Genomic DNA, 23,284 nt, shown 5'->3' with positions numbered 1-23,284 from the left:
TCAGGTGAGGACTAAGAAAAACAACAACAACAAACAATACATGTGTTGGAAATTGAGCGGCAGCTGTCGAGGTGGACGTCCATTTGGGGGACACCCTGTGTATAGCTCCCAATGGCACCCTCAGAACAGTGCCTTCCCCTGAAGCTGCAGCGAACAGAATTGAGGTCTTGCAGGAAACTGCACATTGAGTCCTTCCCGAGTCCCGGAAAGGACCCTCTCTCTCTCTCTCTCTCTCTTAAATAAAAACAAACAGGAGACAACTGGCCCATGGGAAGCCATGGGCTTGACTCATTCCTGAACAGACATTCCTCAGGAAGTCCCAAACACGAAGCAATGGGCTTCCTGGACCTGTACAAGTTGATGGCGGCTTCCCGCTAGACCACAGCGCGTGGAACCAGCGGTCGCGGTGACCAGCCGGCCCTGCAGGGACCCGGCGGTCCCTCCTCGCGCTCCGGTGGCTGCAGGTGGCGCTGCCGCGGGAGGCACAGGCCCTGGGGCAGGCGCTCGGCGATGCTCCCGCTGCAAAGCCCACCCTCCTTGGTTCCTGTTACTGAAGAGAGGCCTCACCTGGGCCCGGGTGAGGCCACGCGCCCCTGGGTCCAGGTGAGGCCTTGCGCCCCTGGTCCCGGGTGAGGCTGGGTCCCTGGCCCCGGGTAAGGCCACGCGCCCCTGGGTCCGGGTGAGACCACGCGCCACTGGACGCGGATGAGGCTGGGTCCCTGGGCCCGGGTGAGGCCATGTGCCCCTGGGTCCGGGTGAGGCCTTGCGCCCCTGGGTAAGGGTGAAGCCGGATCCTGGGTCCGGGTGAGGCCGTGTGCCCCTGGATCCATCCGGGTGAGGCTGGGTCCCGGGCCCAGGTGAGGCCACGCGCCCCTTGGGTCTGGGTGAGGCCACGTTCCCCTTAGTCCGGGTGAAGCCGTGCCCCTGGGTCCGGCCGAGACCAAACCAGAGGGAGTCGGACCTCCGTTACCACCATTTGTCCACCATCCAGAGCTGAGTGGTCAGTGCTGACATGTACACATAAGGAACTGGTGGACATTGAAATTGGGTCTCAAAAGAACTGTTGGTCCAGAAAGAAACTCACTACAGACTGATTCATTTGCCTGTCAGCATAACTATTATTGCTCATCTCACATTCAGTTCTTATAAGTATATCTCTAGTGACACATGATCTCACTCATCTAGGGGAAATGATGAACAACATAGACTGAGGAACAAGAACAGACCCAGAAACAAGGAGGCATCGATCGGACTATCGGGCCTCAGAGGGAGGATAGGGGAGGGTGGGGGGAGGGGGAGAGTTCAACCAAAGGACTTGTGTGCATGCATATGAGCCTATCCAACGGTTATGTTCAACAGGGGGTTGGGGCATCCGTGGGGAGGGGTGTGGGATGGGAATGGGGGGATGAGGACAAATATGTGACACCTTAATCAATAAAGAAATTAAAAAAAAAAACAGAAATAAAATTAATCTATACTCAAAAAAAAAAGAAAGGCCTCACTGAGTCGTTGCTTCTGCCCGCTTTTCAAAGCTTACTTTAGACGTTCCGTAACGTGGAGCAAATATTTCCATTGTTTAAAATAAGGGGGTTGTCCTAGGTTGACTTTAATGTCTTACATATTGTATGTGATTTTTATGAATTCACTTTAGAAATTGTTTTCCTCCTGCCAACAAGGGGCCCGGCGGCCTGTGAGCCAGTGCCCGCTCTCGTCCGGGAGCAGAGCGGGTGTGGAATGCGTGTTTGTTGTTGCGCTGAATCCGAGACACATCTTTCGAAATTGCTCCTAAGAAGGGAAGTTAGGGACCACGATGCAGCTCACGCCTTCCGGTGCCCCTTTTCAAGGGTCGTCGTGGGACAGTGAGGATGCAGAAGAGCTTGTGGAACTGAGTGTTGAGCTTCTGCGTCCACAGTGGCCTTTAATCACGTACAAAAATTATGTCTATGAATGTCCTTCTAATATTGAGTAACAGCTGTGCTTACACATCCAGCGAGTCCCAGCAACTCATAAATTAAAATAGTGGGCAATCTTGCCCTAAATTTATGTCAGCAAACGCATGGTCAGTGCAGGCTAGGATGTTAAATCACACACGTGAAAGACACTTGCTTAAACCAAAGACCAGCTCCATTCGTGTCAACGGTTTAAAAAAATGGTTAAATAAGTAGTTGTGAGAGACTGGTATTTTTCTATACTTAAGAAATGTGGGCAGATTCGCCTCAATTCACAATTGAAATTCTCCTGGCTGAGCGGGGAGGGTCAGAGGGCTCCCGGACATCTCAGCATCCGACGCGCTCCTGCGAGCCCCACGCCGGCGGCTCGGAGGCTGGGCCGTGTGAACACAGCCACTCGGTGATGCGATTATTTTAAATCCGTGGCGTCCGTCCCCTCCCACAGCGTGCTCTCTGCTCCGTGTGCACCCTCCTCTGCTGACACTGATCCCTACAAGCCGGTTGGTACCCCCGCCCTCTGGGGGGACTGGGACTGGAGAGGACAGATTCCAAGAAATGGGTCCCCGCTATGGCCCGACCCGGGGAAGCGTCCCAGAAACACCGCGAGGGCGACAGCGGTGTGACCGTGCGTCCAGCGCCGACACGTTTCTTCAACTAAAATGAAAACTTACCCAAAAGCTGGGGACGTCAGACAGAGCGTGGCAACGGTCCTAGGACGAGCCGGTTCTGCCGAGAGGAAGGTCCGGGAGGGAAGAATGCAGTCGGGGTGATCCTAACCCCGACTGCGGGTGTGCATCATTGTGGCGGGATGATCACGGGGTTCCGTTTCATGTGGGAGACGCTGCCGGCTCCGTGGCCCTAACAACAAGGACGCGGAGGCAACCAGGAAGGCCGTAAGGCGCCCGTGCTGGCGGTCGGGGCCCGCGGTCTCCGGCTGCTCCGGTGTCTGCTCCCCCTTTCTGAGTCTCCGCGTGTGTTTTCTCCATCGTGTCCAGGTGCTGGGTTGTATCGAGCAAGAAGAACACGAATAGGTGCACCCGCTCCGTTTCCCAGAAGCTTAACCAGCCAATCCCTGTGGAGGTGCAGGTGTGTGTTTCCGGTTGGAAGCTGTCCACGTTGTTCCCTCCGTAGGTGCACCTGATCTGTGCAGACCCTTCATCTGTTCACATTGGTGATGACCGCTCAGCGAATCCAGCCACGGAGCCCGTTCCTAGGACTGATTTTCCTGTCGATTCGTATCCACGTCATGTTGCCTCTTGCTTATCTCCGCTTGATCGTCCGCCAGACCTGGTCTTCGGAAGAGCCTCACCCGCTGGAGGACATGTTCCCCGGGGCGGAGATGGAGCAACGAGGCAACGGGCGTGAAACACACCACTTCGCCCAGCAGCGAGTGCGAGTCTGGGCTGGGCGCAGCTTTGGTTCCACCTGGCCTCTCGCCGCAGGGCCTGCGGGGGCGGGGGTGGGGGGCGGGGGGGCGGGGGGCGGGGGGGGTGCTTCCTGCACACGCCGCCACCTCTTCCCTCATGCGCGATGGGAGACCCGTGTCACGGCAGGAGCAACACGCACAAAGCCGGGGAGGCAGGGACACAGCGTCTGAAAGCCTCCGGAGCCGAGTCCAGTCGGCGGTGCTGCCTAGCGACGGGCACGCATCCGCCGGGACTCCCGCAGCGGGAGGCAGACACGTGGGAGGCGGGGATACTCATAGCCGAGTCGATGAAAATAGTACAGGTTGGAATTTCATTTTAAGAATCAAGGGAGGGCCCTGGCCGGTGTGGCTCAGTGGATAGAGCGTCAGCCTGATGACTGAGGGGTCCCGGGTTCGATTCCGGTCGAGGACACATGCTTGGGTTGCAGGCTCGGTCCCCAGTAGGGGGCGTGCAGGAGGCTGGGATCCATGATTCTCTCTCTTCATTGATGTTTCTCTCCCGCTCCCTTCCTCTCTGAAATCAATGAAAATATATTTTAAAACAAACAAACAAAAAAAAGAATCAAGGTAGTGACCCCAGAAAGAGAATGACCCTGGGCTCCTCCAGGCTCCGCCCCCGACAGGCACCCGCTGCCTGTGGCTGGGTGGGCAGGCGACAGCCAGGGCCCCGCCAGGAAGAGTTCAGTACGTGTGCAGGGCGTCCCCCCTAAACGTGCGCACACTTGGCCTGATTATAAAGTCGGTGTTTATTAACATGCAGTTCGTTTTCAAAATGTGAAAGTCTCTACAGAAACGAATCACTCGTTTGTCAACGCCTGTGTTCACACGGATGCCCGTCTGGGCCAGGCCCTGCTGATGACGGGAAGCGAGGGAACCGCACCATCAAGGGTCGTCGCGTGCGTATCTGTGCGCCCTCCGTTCGTCGACGGCGGCTGCTGTTGTGCCGTGAGCTTTGTCTTTGACGGAGCCCCACGAGAAGGCTAGTGGCGCTTCAGGACACATTTTCTTTGTTCGGAGCTGCGTCTGGCTTCCCCCGTTATTTCAGATCCGTTAAACCTGAAAAGGAGTGAAAGTTCAGTGAGTTGTCAGCTGTTCAAGTGTGCACACATTTTGGAGGCTCCCACCAGTGACGAGACAGGCTGTGCGGACGCGCCTGTGGCCTGGCCCCGCGGGCGGGTCCCGTCCACCAGTTACTACAACACGGAGGCTGTTGCTTGTTTCCGATTCAAAGAGACAGACGCCATCTCGTGTGTAAAACAGTTGCTGACGATGTTCAGTGATTTTAGTTCAACAGACGTACTACTGTTTTATTATTGTCCCCATATTTAAGTCACAAACTATTTCATCTTATTTATTTTTTTAAATATTTTTATTGATTTCAGAGAGGAAGGGAGAGGGAGAGAGAGAGAGAGAAACATCAATGATGAGAGAGAATCATGGATCGGCTGCCTCCTACATGCCCCACACCAAGGATGAGCCCACAAACCAGGCCTGTGCCCTGACCAGGAATCGAACCCTGACCTCCTGGCTCATAGGTCGATAATCAACCCCTGGGCCAGGCCGGCCGCGTTCCTTAATCTCCCGTCATTCTCTCCCTGTGCTCCGCTGCAGCCACAGCCCGTCAGCAAGCACTGGCTGCTGGAGCGCGAGGGAGGCCGCTCTCGGGGGGCAGCACATGGAGGGGCTCCGTATCCCCACTGGCCACGTCTGGTCCATCCCAGCGGCCACAGGCAGGCCTTCCAGGAGTAACGCCTCGTCCGTGGAGCGCGGGGGGCCCTCCTGTGCACCCGGAGCCTCATTTAACTCCCAGGAGCCCCACGGGCGAGAACCGAATAGCCAGGCCTTCCCATATGATCCGAACCACAAGCCAGGGAGACACCCCGCCGAGCGCCCGAGGGACGCTTCGTGCCGTTCTCCGTTGTCCCAGGAAGGTCTTCCAGCCCCTGTACTGCAAAGGCTCCTGAGTTACAGCCTCCAGACGTTAGGTAATCCCAGCCCCTGCGGCAGCGGGCGCGGCCTGCGACTAGCGGTGAGGTCACGTGATTTCTCAGAAGCACCGGGATGGATGGGTGAGATCATCATATGTGCCGTGGGTGAGCGATGCTCTCATCCTGCGTGACGACCTGCAGTGGTCTCCATTGATTTTCATCATCGTCAGGCCCAGCCCCCCTCCCCTGGGAGCCCCCGGGAGAGAGAAGCAGCGCGGAGCCATGTTAGACGGCGGCTCAGATGCTGAGTCACTAGGAGATGGTGACGCGTTCATAGCCGACCGCGACCGAGCGCCACCTAGACCCTGTGTCTCTCCCTCGGGCCTTCCAGCCGGGGACACGTCCGGCTTCTGGGAGGAGAGCGGGGAGCGGGGGGAGGGGTCCCTAGAAATAGCCACCACCGAGGAGCGCATTCACCTCCTTTTCCCAGGAGGAGGCTGCCTGTGTGATTCTAGTCCAGGAGGAGCTTGCATGTTACATGGTGATTCGTTCCCACGTCAGAAATTCCATAAAAACCTCACAGCCGGAATATAGGTCCCAGCAGAGGGGAAAGGAAGTAGGAGCCGAAACAGACGGGGCAGCAGGACCCAACGCCCACCACCCCACCCCCACCCCCACCCCGGGAGCCAGGGGCGTTCTGGCGGTGGGGAGGGGGGCGCCTGGGAGAAGGTTGGGTCCTCACCTGTCTGGGAGGAAGGCGTTCATTCACTCATCACATCAATCACTTGCTCTCTCGCTCTGTGGACACTGAGCCCACGTCCTCCAGGGACCCCCGTGCAGGCCCAGGGCTGGTGAGGAGGCAGAGGCCCGTGCTCAGGGCTCCGTCGCAGAGGGAGATGGAGACGCACAGGGCCCTTAGCGACTCCGAGGAGGACTGGCCCCGGGAGGGAGGGCCAGCTCTGTGGGTGGTGAGTGGTGGGCCCCGTCAGGTCTCACAGAACAGCCTCCAGGTCACTCTCTTCCTCAGGCCGGCTCTCAGCACCCGCCTCTCAGCACCCGGCACCCGGCTCTCAGCACCCGGCACCCGGCTCTCAGCACCCAGCTCTCAGCACCCGGCTCTCAGCACCCGGCACCCGGCTCTCAGCATCCTCCTCTCAGCACCCGGCTCTCAGCACCCAGCACCCGGCTCTCAGCACCCGCCTCTCAGCACCCTCCTCTCAGCACCCGGCACCCGGCTCTCAGCACCCGGCACCCGCCTCTCAGCACCCTCCTCTCGGCACCCGGCACCCGGCTCTCAGCATCCAGCTGAGGACGGAGGACGGAGGACAAGCAGGCAGCTGGGCTGACACTGCGGCTGCTCCCGTCCCACAGGTTCCCCTGCAGTCGAGCCACGTCCTGGTCCTGGACTCTCCGCCCCCCCCCCCCCCCCATCTTCTCCCTCCTGGGCTGACGGGTCCAGGGTGTCACACTCAGCCCCGCTGGGCCATCGTCACACCCCGCCCGCGGCCGGAGCATAGGCCCGGGGGACAGGGTCCTTCCTGTGGACGTTCACACTGTCGGGGAAGAACGCCGTGAGCGCTCAGGGTGAAAGGCGGCCCGTCCGGTCCCTGAGGGCCTGAGCCTCCTCCTGGAGAGCGGGACGCCGGCCGGGCGGGGCGGCAGCGGGGAGCGGAGCTGCGAGGAGAGACATAGAACCGCACAGGCTTGTCCAGCGGGAACTTGTGGACGCTTAGCTCTCCATGGGATGGCGGAGTCCCCTGCTCTGTGCGCTGCAGAGGCTGGGGCGGGGGGCAGGGGGCGCCAGACCAAGCCACAGTCTCACCTCCGCCTGCAGCCAGGACAGCTGGAGGCTCGGACCCCCGCCCTCTCCGGGCCCTCTACCTGCCAGGCCCCATCGTCTCTGCGCCGTCGGTCGTCCTGATGGGGGCAGAAGGGGGTACCCACGCGGGGTCTTAGCGGCAGCACCCACACAGCGTCAGCACCATCCAATTCCAGGCTCACCTGTGATGGGAAAAGTTTTCCCAGGAAAGGAGGGACCCACAGACTTTCTGAGATGGCTTGATCCAAAAATTTAAATTTTAGAAAATTAAGCAAATGGGAAACGGTGCGCATGTAATCGAGCAGAGACTGATTACGGGAGCGGCTGCGGTGTTCAGCTCGAAGCGGGCTGTCCCTGTGTCAGACACGGCTGTGACCTCATCACAGACCTTATTCCCGGCAGGATGGGGGGCGGGGAGCCAAGCTCTGCCGTCCCCCAGCCCGTCTTACTGTGGGGGGAGAGCCAGCACTCGGGTCTATTATAAAAAGAAGTAGAAAACGGCATCTTTGGAATCAGAAACAACACGCGGCAGGGAATCCGGAGACGAGGCCGCAGCTTCTCCTGTGAGCAGAGAGAATGTTGTGTTTACGGGGTGTCGGGAGGAGAGACTAGCCTTTCCGCTGTTTCAGTGCGCCCGCCCCCCATCCCCAGCCGGCGCGGTTAGGACTCCAGGACCACGCAGACGTGGGCAAGCCGACGCCTGGGTCCCACGTCTAGTGGCTGAGCTGAAACACGGCCCGATGGGTGGCACGGAGGCTCCGCGTGGCGCGTGTAGAAGGGTTTCGGCAGCAGGTCAGAGCCCCTCACCCGGGGGGGGGGGTCAGGGAGAGGCCAACGGGAGAGGACCCCTGAGAAACGGAAGACTCTGACCTGCCGAGAAGGCAGAGGGTCTGTCGTGGGAAGAAGTCGGTGACACCAAGAGAGGAAGAGCCGGGAAGCGGGGGTGTGGGCGCGAGCCGTGTGCTGGGAGGCGGGGCTCCTGAAGATCCATCTGGAAGGTTAGACCAGGCCCCACGGCCTCCGTGCCCTCAGGGAGCTTGGGAGCCGGGCCGTGTAACTCCTCGTCCGCAGGGTGGATGGCAGAGGCTCGGAAACCAGGAAGTGATTCATGCAAGGTGACCAGCGAGGCCAGAACCCCAGGAGCCACGGACCAGGGGATCTGGGGGGCCTACGTGTCCCTCCCGTGGTTCTTTCCGGGGCGCCTCACAGGGTGATCTCCGTGTTCCTAAACGCCAAGACAGGAGGTTGTCCGAACCCGTTAATGTGGGAAATCTCAAAGAAGCACGGGAGAGCTTCGAGGACGGACATGACATCGTTGAGAATGAGTCTTGGAAAAGAGAGCAAGGAAAGCAAAAGGGGCATATTGGCCCGGCCGGCGTGGCTCAGTGGTGAGCATCGACCTATGAACCAGGAGGTCACGGTTCGATTCCCGATTCCCGGTCAGGGCACATGCCCGGGTTGTGGGCTCCATCCCGGGGGGTGGAGGGGATGGGGCGGAGTGTGCAGGAGGCAGCCAATCCATGAATCTCTCTCCTCATTGATGTTTCTCTCTCTCCTTCTCTCGTCCTCTCTGAAATAAATTTAAAAAATATATTTTTTAAGAGGAGCATATTGTAGAGGTGTGAGAGACAGATTTAAAAAAAAAAAAAAACCGACGCAAGATGAACCTTCCAAAGGTCTATGCGGTCGGCTCAGCGACATGACAGTCGGCGTCCGCGTGCTTTAACTCGGCCTCGACCACCCACAGCACAGCTCTGAGCGTGTGCCTGGCAGGCCTGCTGCAGAAACCAGGGCACTTAGACAGAAGGGGCATAACCCAGTTGGTGGTGAAGTTTGTTGCTTCCGTGCCGCCTGGTTTCAGTAATTCCCGATCCAGTCATAAGCAAAGGAAACGTTGGGGTAAGCCAATCACCCAAGAGCATTATGGGAGAACTCCCGCACTTATTAAGACGGTCGCATTTCATAGACTGGAGCTTTTGGGAATAGAAAGCGATGTTTTTATTGTGGTTTAGAAAGAATCCTCACTGCGAATTCGTAAGATTCTCCAAAGCTTAATAGCACACGAGGCAGATACGTACAAATAAATACAGGGGAGACGAGCAATTTGTCTCAGCCGCCGAGAGAGAAATGCGTCACCCAATTGGAATTAGGCCTAAATGGGAACTGCAACAGTTAAGCCAAATAATTTTCATCCCCATCAAAACGATGCTCACACACAACTTAGCGTCTGTTTTGATTACATCCTCAAGGACTAATTGCCTCCTTTCTCGGGTCTCGTTGGAAAGCGGGTCCAGCAGTGTTTCGCGTGTGGCCTTTCGCCCTGGACACCCCGCCTCTCTGTCGAAGACGCGGTTTCTACGGAAACACAGCCACCGGCCTGTGTGTCAGGCAGAACGGAAACAGACATGAGCAGGTTTGCAAACCCTGCATCCCGTGGCGGCCTGTGGACTCCAGGTTGGAATGAAGGCACTCCTTCCTCACTTTACTATCAGGTGTCATCGTGGAGGGCTGCCTGCAGGGGGCGCTGTGCGTGCGCCGCCTCGCTCAGTCTTCAACACAACCTGGGGGCGCCCCTGGCGATCCCCACTGGGAGGGCGAGGTTGTACTTGGCCTCAAGCTCCTGCTCCCTTCATGGTTGTCACACGCCCCCCTCGGCTGCAGGAGAAGAAACACCCCTCGGCTCGGCTCAGCGGGGACAGAGGATGGACTGGGGGGTGAGCCGCGTGCCAGGCCTGAGGGTGAGGAAGACCTGGCTGCTCGGGAAGGGGAGAGGGAGAGGCGTGGCTGCAGCAGGAGGGGCGGCTCCCTCCTTCCTCAAGGCTACTTTTTGGCAAGAGTCGCCATTGGGTGTTTCTGTGGTTAATGAACTTACCTCTCTGTTATATCTCACTGCCCCCCCCCCCTTTTTAATCCTCACCCAACGATATTTTCCCATTGATTTTTAGAGCGAGTGGAAGGGAGGGGGGAGACAGAGAGGGAGAAACATGGATGTGAGAGGGACACATGGATTGGTTGCCTCCTGCACGCACCCCGACCAGGGCCGAGGATCGAGCCTGCAACCCGGGCATGTGCCCCTGACCGGAATCGACCCTGGGACCCTTCAGGTCGACGCTCTAACCACTGAGCAACACCAGCCAGGACCCTTTCTGCCCTTGAGGTTGTTCAGTCACTGTGTCCCTCCTAAGCAGGTCAGAGCTCGGCGACTGGGTTACTTCCCGTCCAGTCCGGTGTTCCGCGAACCGGAAAAGGCCGTTGCTGCTGAGTGCTGGCACGGGTACTGCTGCTCCCCAGGTGCCCGGTGCTGGTGCCGCCTGGCGCTTCCCAGCAGGAGTTGGCGCTGATGCCCCCAGACCCGCCCCCGAGACCCCGTGGTGCCCGGCCAGCGGCCCAGCACTGCGGCGCCTCCAGCTCCATCCCACAGGCCAAGCCTGGGGTGCAGATAACCCGTTAGGAGCTGGGCCGTGTGGCTGTCGTGAACCCAGTGTCTCCTCCGTCACCTGTCAGTTTCCTGGGCTCCCTCCTCTGCGTGTCACCGACCCCCACGTGTTACACAGTGAGCCTGCCCCTCGCCAGCCCGCCTGTTTCAGAAGGCCAACCCCTCGGCCCCCACCTCAGCTCGTCCAACGTATATATTCTTATTGGTCTCAGAGAGGAAGGGAGAGGGAGAGAGAGAGAAACATCAGTGATGAGAGAGAATCATGGATCGGCTGCCTCCTGCATGCCCCACCCTGGGGATGGAGCCCGCAACCCGGGCCTGTGCCCTGACCGGGAATCGAACCGGTGATCTCCTGGTTCACAAGTCGACTCTCAACCACTGAGCCCGCCGGCCCGACTGCTTTGCTTCTTTGAACGTGAATGTGTCCTGACTTGCAGCTGAATAGCTGCGTAAAGATAATTACACGTGGCGAGACAGGAACTTTGTGAAAAAATTTTTCCCTTGAACGTGGGCCCCGCACACTTCAGGCGGCTCGCGGTGGCGCTGGCAGCTCAGCGGCAATGACTGCGGGTGTCGGAGGTATAATTTCCCCTGCAGTTTTGCTCAGGCACAAAATTCATAATTCTGATGTGTGGCAGGTACTCATTACCCTCACAGGAGGGGACATGCACACGCCACCCGGGAGGGCGCAGCCTTCCTTCCCGCCGGCGCTGCTAACGAGATCCAGCTAATTAGGTGTGCGGGTCAAGCCCACTCGTGCGGCGGCCACAGAGCTCCTGTCCCGGGGGGCGCGTGGAGGCTCCGTGGACCCGGTGTGAACGGCTCCCGGGGAGCGGGCGTCCGCTCGTCGTCCCGGCTGACGGCCACCCGTCGTCCTCACGTTCTCTGCGTTTCCTTAAAGCAGGTGGCGTGGCGTTGACTGTTTTGTTAAGTGACTTGACCACGTGACCCCCACGTCCCCACCGGTGAGCACGCCTCTCCATGCAGAGACGGTATGTACAGCGGGCGACTCGGGCATGCTTCGTGTTCTGAGTAAGACCTTTTGTTAATTTATAAAGTAATCGCGGTGAAATGACACCCGAGCAAATGAACCCCGGGGAACGGCATGCCATTTTGTAAGTTTTGTGGGGGCCAGTGCAGAAATAATGCAGCCTTCACAACTGCCTGCAGGACGAGGGGGTTCCCCATGCATTTGTGGTTTTCTACCTTTATTGTTGACAGTGTTACAGATGTCCCCCTTTCCCCCATTGCCCCGCCACCCCACGCCCCAGGCCTCCACCGCCCCACTGTCTGTGCCCATGGGTTATGCACACCAGGTCTTTGGTTGATGTCTCTCCACCCACCCGCCCTCCCCGCCCTCCCTCTGAGATCGGACAGTCTGTCCCACGCTTCCGGGTCTCTGGATCTGTTTTGTTCATCAGTTTATTTCGTTCTTTAGATGCCACACATGAGTGAGGTCCTGGGGTGCTCGTCTCTCTGCCTGGCTGACTTCGCTCAGCATCACCCCCTCCAGGCATGGGTACCTCGGGGGGTGAGGGGCTCCGGTTACATGGTCGATGGCAAACCAGTTTAACTTTGCTTCCCACGCTTGCCCTCGACCGACCGCCGGCAGCGCTGTGACAGGAGGGTCCGGGGAAAGGCTCTGTGGTCGATTGGTGATGTCTGCTGGTCGGACATCGGGGCGCACCGCTCTGTGCGCTGGTATTTGCTGCCTTTGGTTTATAACTTCGGGGACGCCCGCTCACAAGCCTTTAATCGAATATGGATGCCCCTTCGTGTGACAGTTAAGAAGGAAGGGTCCTCACCTAGAGCTGTTGAAGGGCACAGCGGTGCCATCTTCCACACAAGGCCTGACACGCTTGCTTCCCTGCTGTTAGGACTCTGGCAGCTGGGAGAGAGTTGAGCGAGCGAGCGGCTCCGTCTTCTTTCTGAGCTGAAGCTGGGCTCATCCCTCCCCTCGCCTCCAGGCCTCGTCTGAACTTGAGAGTTGGGCTAACCAGGTCGGTTCTCCCTTCCCGGGGCCATTCCCTACGCCTGCCCGCCGCCCTGCACACCCCTTCTCCTCGCACTTCTGATGAAAAGCAAGGACATTCTCCAAGGAGGCGCGCTTTTGGCGCCGCGGCTAAATGGAAGGAGGGACGCTGAGGACACGCGAGCGCCGGAGAGCAGGCTCCTGACGGGCTGTCAGAACCGCGTGTACAATCTTCACGGCAGCAGAAGCCGCTCGTCACGTTGACAGCCCCACGCGCCCGGCGGAACACGGTTACCCGCGCAGGTCTGCGCCGCTCCAGGTCGGCGTCCAGGCAGCCTCCGTTCATCTCCATGGAAAGCAACCAAAGGACACGTGTTACCCGTTTACAACGAGATTTATACGGCGCCGCCGCCTGCGTGCTGCATCTCCCGCCGCGTAATTAGACCGGGGTGGTGATTACTCAGATTCCACACACGCTGTAGACGCCAAGACAACATTCAACGAGTCGAAAACAATATCCTTAGCGGGAAAAGATGTGGCATTCACAACAGGGGAATTCTAAGGCGGAAAAGGTCGGTCATGAGACGCGAGTGTCGTATGTAGACATAATGGGGCGGCTTTGTATTTCCCGGGAAGTGGCCTTCTTTTTAAAACGCACATGTTTTCTTGCTCAAACATGAAGCCGTGTGTTTCAGTCTCTAACACGTTCCTTCTAGAACCTACACACAAGGCTTTACTGATGTTAGTTTAAAACACAGCTAATCTTGGTACACTGTCAAAGTAGGGAGCAGCGAGTTAGGTTCAAATTACATGGTCTTTGTAGCCTGGGTTTCCCTGGTGTAAGAAATGCGATGTTGTATTAAATGCAGTATAGGAGAAAGTTGTGAATAAATTGAAAAAAATTATAACTTAGCATAATTTTACACACACACACACACACTAGAGGCCCCGGTGCACGAAATTTGTGCACTCGGGGGGTCCCTCAGCCTGGATTGCAAGAGGGCGCAGACCAGGCCAAGGGACCCCACTGGTGCATGATAGGGGCTGGGGAGGGACACGGGAGGTTGGCCAGCTGGGGAGGGACTGAGGGAGGGCTCCAAGGCGTGTCTGGCCCGTCTTGCTCAGTCCCGATTGGCTGGACCCCAGCATCAAGCTAACCTACTGGTCGGAGTGTCTGTCCCCTGGTGGTCAGTGCATGTCACAGCAAGCGGTTGAGTGGCCTTAGCATATCATTAGCACATTACGCTTTGATTGGTTGAACAGATGACTGGACGACCAGACACTTAGCATATTAGGTTTTTATTATATAGGACTAGAGACCCGTTGCATGAATTCATGCACAGGTGGGGGGGGCCGGCCTGCCCAGATAGGGGCCGGGCTGGCAGTAGGGAGGGGTCATAAGCGGTTTGGGGGGCCGATCAGGGCCCCCATCAGGCCGGTTGGCTGCCGCAGTGTACGTCATAGCCACCAGTCATTCCGGTCTCTTGGCTTTTATATATATAGATAATTTTATTGATTTCAGAGAGGAAGGGAAAGGGAGATAGAAACATCAATGATGGGAGAGAATCATTGATTGGCTGCCTCCTGCACGCCCCTACTGGGGATTGAGCCCCCAAACCGGGCATGTGGCCTGACCTGGAATCAAACCCTGGACCTTTCAGTTCACAGGCCATCGCTCTATCCACTGAGCCACACTGGCCAGGGCATAACATAGCATAATTTTAAAGTAAAAAAGAAAACGAAAAGTGTAAATAGCGATGAGCAGCAGAGCGCCCTCCCTCGAGGATGAGCGTAAGTGTCACACCCGCTGAGCCATCGCTGTGTCCCTGGGAGAGCGGGACCTGCTACGGCGCCGAACACACACAGGATAGGACCCCTCCGTGCGCCGGGTCTGTCGTGACCTGACACTCCCTCCAAAGAAAGAGAGCCGCCCTCCCCAGTCTCGGCTGAAGCCAGAGTATATGTGGGTCTGGGGCTGCTGCCCCCCACCCGCTGCTCCCCTCTTCACAGTGAGGGTCTAGGGCCCGAGTGCCTCGTCTCCAAGGGGTTCCTGCTTCAGACGCGCTCACAGGAACCCGGATTCTGGTCCCGGTTGGTTTTCTGCCCACAGAAGGGCATGGCCGCTGTTGCTATGGATTCTCCTTCGTTCCCTTGGTTTCCAGGCCTTTCTCCACCACAGGCATCCAGGCTTATCCTCAGTAGTGGTGGGGGAGGGGGGTGACGGGGGGGGGGGCTGAGATTTGATTCATCCCAAGTCTAATGCGAGTTCCCAGCCCAGTCAGGAGAGCCTGTGCCCCACACGATCCTGACAGCGTCTGGCCGATGGCCCAGCCTGGTCTGCACCTGCAATTGCACCCCCAGGCAGATCCCTCGGGCCTGCACCCCAGGCCGATCCCTCAGGGCCTGCACCCCCAGGCAGATCCCTCAGGCCTGCACCCCCAGGCCGATCCCTCAGGGCCTACACCCCCAGGCAGATCCCTTGGGCCTGCACCCCCAGGCAGATCCCTCAGGGCCTGCACCCCCAGGCCGATCCCTCAGGGCCTGCATCCCCAGGCCGATCCCTCAGAGCCTGCACCCCCAGGCCGTTCCCTCAGGCCTGCACCCCCAGGCCAATCCCTCAGGGCCTGCACCCCCAGGCCGATCCCTCAGAGCCTGCACCCCCAGGCCGATCCCTCAGGCCTGCACCCTCCCGAGCGCCCCCGCCTCAGCCAAGGGCAGTTTGCTCAGAGATGACGCAATCCGTCCGCTGGGGAAGGATTGAAGAGGCCCTGCTGTCATCTGAAGTAAATTACCGACTCTTCGAATGGCCAAGCCTCGTCCAGACAAGCTTAAGTAGCAATAAATCCCATCCATTAGAACAGGTCAGAAGCGCCCTGACCGGCTCCGGTCCAGGCAGCCGATGGAAAAGCCCATAAACTCGGACTCCGTCTGTCCAGGCGAGGCTGACGGGTGCCCGCCAAGGGGCGTGCGCAGACCTCACCCGTCTGCCCTCCACACAGACGCGCCAGAACCGTCCTGGCGCTGAGGGGGCGCCCTCCCTTACGGGGTTAAGGGTGGCGCTTCGTCTTCCCGCGGAAGACAAGCTGGAGAGCCTTCCAGTTTCACTTTCAGGGCAGACAGCGGTTGCTGGTGGGACCTAAACGCACCACAAAACACAGCATCCGCGCCGCGCACCCGGGAGAGAAGCGCCCTTCGCCGTGGAGAGACGTGGCTCCCGAGGTGTGACGCAGCCACCCGCCCTCGCACCCGACGGCGCAGGCTCATGCCTTTCCCCGACCTGTGCCCGTCGTGGCGGCAGCCTTTGCCAGTGTCCCCGGGCCAGGGAGGCAGAGGATCCAAGCCCCATGGGCCCCAGCGCGCACCCTCGGCGTTTCATTTCCTGAGTCACTTTGGCTCCTTTCGGCAAAAGCCAATGTGCTGACCGCCGAGCGCGCTCAGGGCCAGCGCCGGCGGAGGATGAGCTCCCGCGGTCCAGGCCTGGCCAGGAGACCGGCGGCTTCCCGCGTGCCCTCCCTCGAGGAATAGCCCTTGTGAAAGGATAATGGGTGAAGGCCAAGGTCGCTCAGACCTACCAGAGTGTGACGGACACTTCCGGAAGCCCCCCGAAGCCGGTTGGTTCTGTGCCCCCACGGAAACATACATGCAGTGACGTAGATGAAACACATCAATGTGAATGACACAAATTCCCAAGCCCACTCGGAAAGAAGTCGCCGCCCTGGCCTGTGAGGCGTGGTGCGTTGCAGCGAAATCCATGTGCCAAACGGTTGTGAATTCGATTCCAGGTCGGGGCACAGACCCAGGTCGCGGGCTGAGTCCCCAGTCAGGGTGTGTCAGAGAGGTAACTGGTTAATGTTACCTCGCTCCCTTCCTCTCTCTCTAAGTCAGTGTTTAAAATGAACATTTCCTCGGGTGAGGATGAGAAATAAATAAGTTGATAATGTACATAATCCCACATGTATTAAGTAACTTAAGTTTCTAGTTAAACATTTTCTAGACACACACACACTCCAAGTCAAGATGGATTCAGTGGTGAATCCTAGTAAACAGTTAAGTATAAATCAATACCCTTTTTGATATTGTGGACATCGATGTAAAAAAACCACGAAGGAAATCTTCGCGACGCGCCTTCAGCCATGTGTAGCTTGAACAAAGCACCGAGAGGAAGCGGGGCCTCCTGCAGGACGGCAAGGCTGGTTCGGTATGAAAACGAAGGGAGAGCAGCGTGAGGTGCCCTGGCAGGTTCCTGGCGAGGGCTGGGGGGCGCGTCTTGCTTGGTTCAGTTGAAGGGTTTGCATTAGAATCATCTGGATTCACCCCGAATGGCAATGAATCACAGTCCCGGGAAAGCGGTTAATATTTGGTCTGAAGTCCGACATTCTGCCTTCGGGAATAATGGGAAGCAGGAGACAAATCCGGCAGAAGACGTTTGGGGGTGATCAGCATGCGATCCAGGATGCTCAGGAAGGTGCTACAGGGCCTGGAGGGTACGTGGATGTGAGTGGTGACCGGTAAAATGGTAGGAAAGCCGGTTGGGACGCGTTCGCTGCCCTCTAGGCGTACTGAGAGGAGGATGGCTCTCTGAGTCGGGTTATTTTAAAATTCAAAACATCATTTGGGATGTCTGACCCGACGTCCTCACCACCTGGGATGCAGGAAGGAACATGTTAAATAATTGCTTTGGGTTCTCAAACGAGAAGGAGAACCGAGAAGAGAAGCCAGGTTGTCTGCCGCTTAGTTCAACGACTTCTCTGGACTGCTGCCGCCTTTTCAACATGTTCTTCAAAGACAGCGATCATAGTCGATAACATTGTGGTAACGGCGCGTGGGGCCAGGTGGATGGGTCCGCGAAATATCAGGAGGATCGCTTTGTAAACTACATGGCTGTCTAGCAGCTGCAACTAATATAAAATAGTATGGGATGCCAGAGAGAGAGAGAGAGAGAGAGAGAGAGAGAGAGAGAGAGAGAGAGATCTAATCTAGAAAAAGGCCATAAGTAGATATTTTGAAAGTCATGCCTTTGGTAATGGCAACACAAATTTCAGGATCAACGTCTTTCATGGGCTACAAAGAAATTCTCTTTTAAACTTATAAAGTGAGAAATCGGGAAAGAAACCTCCCCTCCCGCGAATCTACCTCCGAGGGTAGAAATCAACCTTTTATGTCACAACATGATGCATAGAAATACAACCTCAAGCATCAAAAATTAATACTTTCTACCTGAGCCGCAACCCCCTGACCGCGGGTAATGTGAATTATTCAAGGTAATTTCCGTCGGAGAAACGCTCCGGCACCGTCCGCCTCTGGGAATGCAGACAGCTTAGCCTCTGCCTTCCCGGTGGGGGAGGGGGTCCCCTCGGTGTCGGTCTGCTTTGGCCGCCGTGCGGCTTGGGAAGGTGTCAGCACGCCCGACGGCTGGAGGGACGTCCCCGAGTGTTCAGAAGTCACGGCGCTCCCCCTGCACCTGCTGAACACTAATACGCGCCGAGGAAACGGGGGCACAGCGCGTCCCCCGACGGGACACGCTGGAAGCACGTGATGCTGTTACTCTCCACAATTCCCGGGCCCCTCCTGCCCCTCCTCCTTAAACAGGGTCGGCAGCACTGCCCGGCGGGTCGTGGACAATGCACCTGCGCCGCGTTGTGTTCTGAGAAGGAAACGGAGCCGACGAGGGACTGAGAGAGGCGATGAGGGGGTCACGTGGGCACCCTCTCGTGGCCGGTGCTTGCCGACGGGGAGGGCTTCGTTTCTAGGGAGGAGGGCGTTCCAGGGAAACGGGAGAGAAGTCGTGTAAGAAGACATAGTGGTGAGGTTGGGAGGTTTGAGGGCAGAACATCTCGGCTCACCCAGCGGGCTCTGCACCGAGAAAGGAGAGTCCGGGTTCCCGGAGGGGGGGGCGGGGGGTGTTCGGTGTATACTGCCCAGCGTTTTGGAAAATAACGCGGGCCCTTTTGCCTGCTTGAAACATGCTAGACTCTTTCTTTTTCACATGCTAGTGCAGAACTGAACTGTAGAGGCTGTTTCTAAATAGTGACACGTTGGCTTGATTTTCCCATTTTTCTAAAAATATCTTTTATTGGTTTTTCACAGAGAGGAAGGGAGAGGGATATAGAGTTAGAAACATCGATGAGAGAGAAACATCGATCAGCTGCCTCCTGCACACCCCCCAACTGGGGATGTGCCCACAACCGAGGTCCATGCCCTTGACCGGAATCGAACCTGGGACCCTTCAGTCCACAGGCCGATGCTCTATCCACTGAGCCAAACCGGTCAGGGCGATTTTTCTATCTTTTCCCTTAAAAACGCAATGACAGTGTGAGGCGCCAACTTCAAGTGTGTGATGTAAACCTCTCCCCAGTGCTCCGTTCCTTCTCGGTGCGGTTTGCTGGGTCCTGAGTAACGGAGAACCTTCAGGAGCAAGTGAATGAGAGATCGTGACGCTCAGACGCGACTCACTGGATCGTTGCCAAAGCAAATGGGGGGGACGGGGGGATCCCTGAGAGAATCCAACCTCGATGCTAAATTCAAATGCATCTGTATCGTGGCAGTAAATCCCAATGGGTTACGCTTTAAGGTGCGCGAAGCAGCGTGTTAGCTGGAACTCCGGTGGAAAGAGGGGGAGAGGACGTAGTGCGAAGCATGCTGTCTTCACGGGGGGCGGGGGGGGGGTTAGATGGTACTAGCAACGCAAAGGACAGCGTTTTGCATGGAAATGATTTCAGGGTCATATTCCCACGGAACGTCCAGAGCGTCAGAAACCGGGGGGATGTTCTCAGCGCCGCACGACGGCTCTGACGTTGTCTGAACCCCATCGAAGCGACCGGAGAGAGGGACCGGCACAGACGTCCTTCGGACATAGACGGCTGGTCCGGGATGATTTTCCCAAACGCTGGGAGGAGCCGACGCGCAGACACGTGTCAGGTGACGAACGAAAGGCTCCCCGGGACAGAGCGCCTCCCCCCTGCTTTCCGCACAATCCGGGCGAGAAGGCGCGAGTGCGTGGCCACGCCAGCCACAGGCACGCACGGGTGATCCGCGCGCCCGCTGCCCAGCGCCTGGCGTCGGGTGGCCCTGGGAGTTGGAGCGCCGTCAGGACAAGTGCCGGCTCCAGTTCGAGCCCTCGGATCGCCTGTCTGACTTAGTCCCCGGCTCCTGCCGCCTTCTCCTTCCCGCGGGCTCCACGCTGTGTGTCTGTCCTTTGGGTGTGAGAGAGGCCATCGCACTGGTGGGCCGCCCCCTGCAGACTCCGGCTGCACTCAGCGCCAGCAAGCCGAGCCTTCGAGGAGGTCACTCCGCGCACGCAGCCTCAGTTCCCGCTTCCAGGAGGCGAGAAGGAGCGGACGAGAAATCGCTGGCCTCCTGAAAGCCCATGGCTTTGTCTCACCCGCTGACCACGTGGTTCCGTGCCATCCTGAGTGATCCGGGAGCCTCCTCCGCTGGCTTCTGAGAGCGCCGGCACGTCTCCGTCCCCTGGCACCCGCTGGGCGACCAGATGTCTTAAGGAACACTCCTGGGCGGGCTGACCGTTCCCTGTGACCCCGGAGGCCACGCCAAGCTCACTCGCTTCTTGACTTGTCTCTGCGCTAGACCTGCCCTCCGGCCGCGGTGCGCACGGACGGTGGAGAGCTCGCTTGCCGAGAAGGCCTCTTCGTTCCCGGTTGGAAAGCACCGTCTTCCTGTTGCCTCGCCACCTTATCCGTGGCCGCGAGGCCTTGTTCGCACGTAGTTTTTTGTGCACCTGAAGGTGACGTGAGCCCCTGGGCGACGGCCTCCAGAAACGGCAGCAGGTCCTGGGGCGGCCTGGGGAAGGCGCCCTCGGCCGCACCGCATCCACATGAGACGGCGTCTTTTCCCGGCAGCGGCAGGGATTCGCGGAGACGCCAGGAGAGAAAGGATGGTCCTCGGTCAGCTCCTTCCTCGGCCCTGATAAAGCGACCCTCTAAGTTTTTGGTTTTTCGTAAGTTTCTTGGTTGAGGATGAAGATGGTGATCCGGGTGCAGGAGGCATCAGCCGAACAGCATGTCCATGAACTCCACGTGGCAGCGATGGGCACAAGGAAAACGCGGTAGGCGTTCCGAGATGTTTACAGGGCTATCTTATCGGAAACACAGGCTTTTTCCTTCTAAGTTTTCCTGATGCCGCGGGTTCTGACCTGGGATGAAGCCACTGAGCCACGCCAGCAGGGCCTCCCCAACCTTCTGTCTTTTATTTTTTTGCTGCTGCTATTTCCTAGGCGGCAGTGTTTACACTCGGAGGGAGAAAATCAATGTTTTCCCTTTGATTGAAAAATAATGCTGGACAGATTGTACCGGTGACCTAACCTGCGAGGCTGGATGTGGGCGGCCCCGGTTGATGGGCCTGCTTCCTCCGCTGACCTTGGCCTCCCTGCAGTCAGCCCAGCCCCTGAGTCGGCGCAGCCGGGGTGCTGCCGCGGCCCGGTGCCCCTGTGGGCAGCGCGCTGTGGACGATGACGGTGTAAGTGGCCCTCAGGCAGGGCTCCGGGTGGCACGCTTCGCCTGAGCACAACACGAGGATGTTTCTCTCCACTCGCGTCCATTCACATGGGAAACGGCCTGCGCGGTCTCAGGGGGGCGTCAGGGATGGGGCAAAGGCGGGAGGACAGGGCTCCCGGGCAGCGCGTTCCCGCAGAGGCCTTCTCGTTCTCACGCTTTGTCACGTATGTGAAAGCCCTCATGTCGTTTGGAAAACAGGAGATGACGTGCGAGAGGGAGATCAGGGACCGAGGTGTCAATCCGTGGGCATCAAGGAGCTTCCCTGGAGGGGCTCCCCCCGCCATCCCCCCCCTCCCCGCCGTTATTACCGCGCCTCCCCACGAGCCTGCGGTCAGGGGTTAGGCCGTCATGGGAGAAGGGGTTAGGCCGTCATGGGAGAAGGGATTCTGTGCAGATGAGAGGAGATGCGGAGCGACTCGGCCAGATGGGAAATGAGTGGGGACATGGGTCTTTCCTCAGAGCCAGGGCTGACTGCGCGGCGGGCGGGCGGGGGGGGGGGGGGGGGGGGGCAGGCAGAGTGGAATGTGAGGGGCGAGCAGGGGCGAAGGGAGGGTTCCCCATACGCCTCTGATGTCACCTTCTTGATAGAGAAATGCCAGGCCCCGTGCAGCCCAAGGGTGTCGAGTTCGAGCCGGCGAGGCATGGCGGCGGCTCTGGAAAGCCACCTGGTGGTGGGGAGCCGTGTGGGGCTGGCTCAGGAGGCAGCCTGGCAGGGGCCCGATCTCCTCCCTCCCGCACGTCGGAGGTTGGGCTGTTGTTTAAGGTTCTCTTCCGGCGGAGCCTGGCTGGCTGGCTCAGTGATTGAGTGTCGACCTATGAACCAGGAGGTCGCCGGTTCGATTCCCGTGCAAGAGGCAGCCAATCAGTGATTCTCTCTCGTCGTTGATGTTTCTATCTCTCTCCCTTTCTCTCTCTAAAAATCGATACAAACATTAAAATAGGTATAGATATATATCTTTAATTTCTACCGTGGAAATGAGGAGCCCAGCACATCTCCCAACCGCCTCTGAGCAAACAGCGCCCGTCACCAGGGCAGCAGCCTGAGTGCCAGGCAGCACAGTCCACGTGCAAACCCTTCTCCAGTTCCTGGAGCCTCTTTCCCTCACACCGGCCCGCGCACATGGAGCACACGGTGCACACGGAGCACATGGAGCACACGGAGCACACGGAGCACATGGAGCACACAGAGCACATGGTGCACACGGTGCACACGGAGCACATGGTGCACACGGAGCACATGGAGCACACGGAGCACACGGTGCACACGGTGCACAGGGTGCACATGGAGCACACAGCGCACACGGAGCACATGGAGCACACAGAGCACACGGAGCACATGGTGCACACGGAGCACATGGAGCACACAGCGCACACGGTGCACACTGTGCACACGGAGCACATGGAGCACACAGCGCACACGGAGCACATGGAGCACACAGCGCACACGGAGCACATGGTGCACACGGAGCACATGGAGCACACAGCGCACATGGTGCACACTGAGCACACGGTGCACATGGAGCACACAGAGCACACGGTGCACATGGAGCACACAGAGCACACGGTGCACATGGTGCACACAGAGCACACGGTGCACATGGAGCACACAGAGCACACGGTGCACATGGAGCACACGGAGCACATGGAGCACACAGAGCACATGGTGCACACGGAGCACATGGAGCACGCAGGGCACATGGGGCATACAGAGCACACGGTGCACATGGTGCACACGGAGCACACAGAGCACATGGAGCACAAGGAGCACACAGAGCACACGGTGCACATGGAGCACACAGAGCACACGAAGCACATGGAGCACATGGAGCACACAGAGCACATGGTGCACACGGAGCACATGGAGCACACGGAGCACACGGAGCACATGGAGCACATGGTGCACACAGAGCACACGGTGCACATGGTGCACACAGAGCACACGGTGCACAAGGTGCACATGGAGCACACAGAGCACACAGGGCACATGGTGCACACGGAGCACATAGAGCACGGGGCACATGGTGCACACGGAGCACACAGCGGCCGTCATGGGCAGACTTGGGAAGCAGGAGGCGAAGCCTGGCTTCTGGAACGCTCCCCTGCATTGGCTGCGCGGGGCCAGGGCCCAGGTGTGTCCTAGTGGAATCTGCTATCTGCCCTGCGTGTGCTCCGTGTGCACCATGTGCTCCATGTGCTCCAACGTTTATCCAGAGCTGCGACCTCTCTGCACGGGGAGAAGCAAGT

This window comes from Eptesicus fuscus, chromosome 22 (assembly GCF_027574615.1).
Source record: "Eptesicus fuscus isolate TK198812 chromosome 22, DD_ASM_mEF_20220401, whole genome shotgun sequence".
Taxonomy (NCBI): Eukaryota; Metazoa; Chordata; class Mammalia; order Chiroptera; family Vespertilionidae; genus Eptesicus; species Eptesicus fuscus.
The sequence above is the reverse complement of the archived record's forward strand: the minus strand, read 5'-3'. Positions refer to the sequence as shown.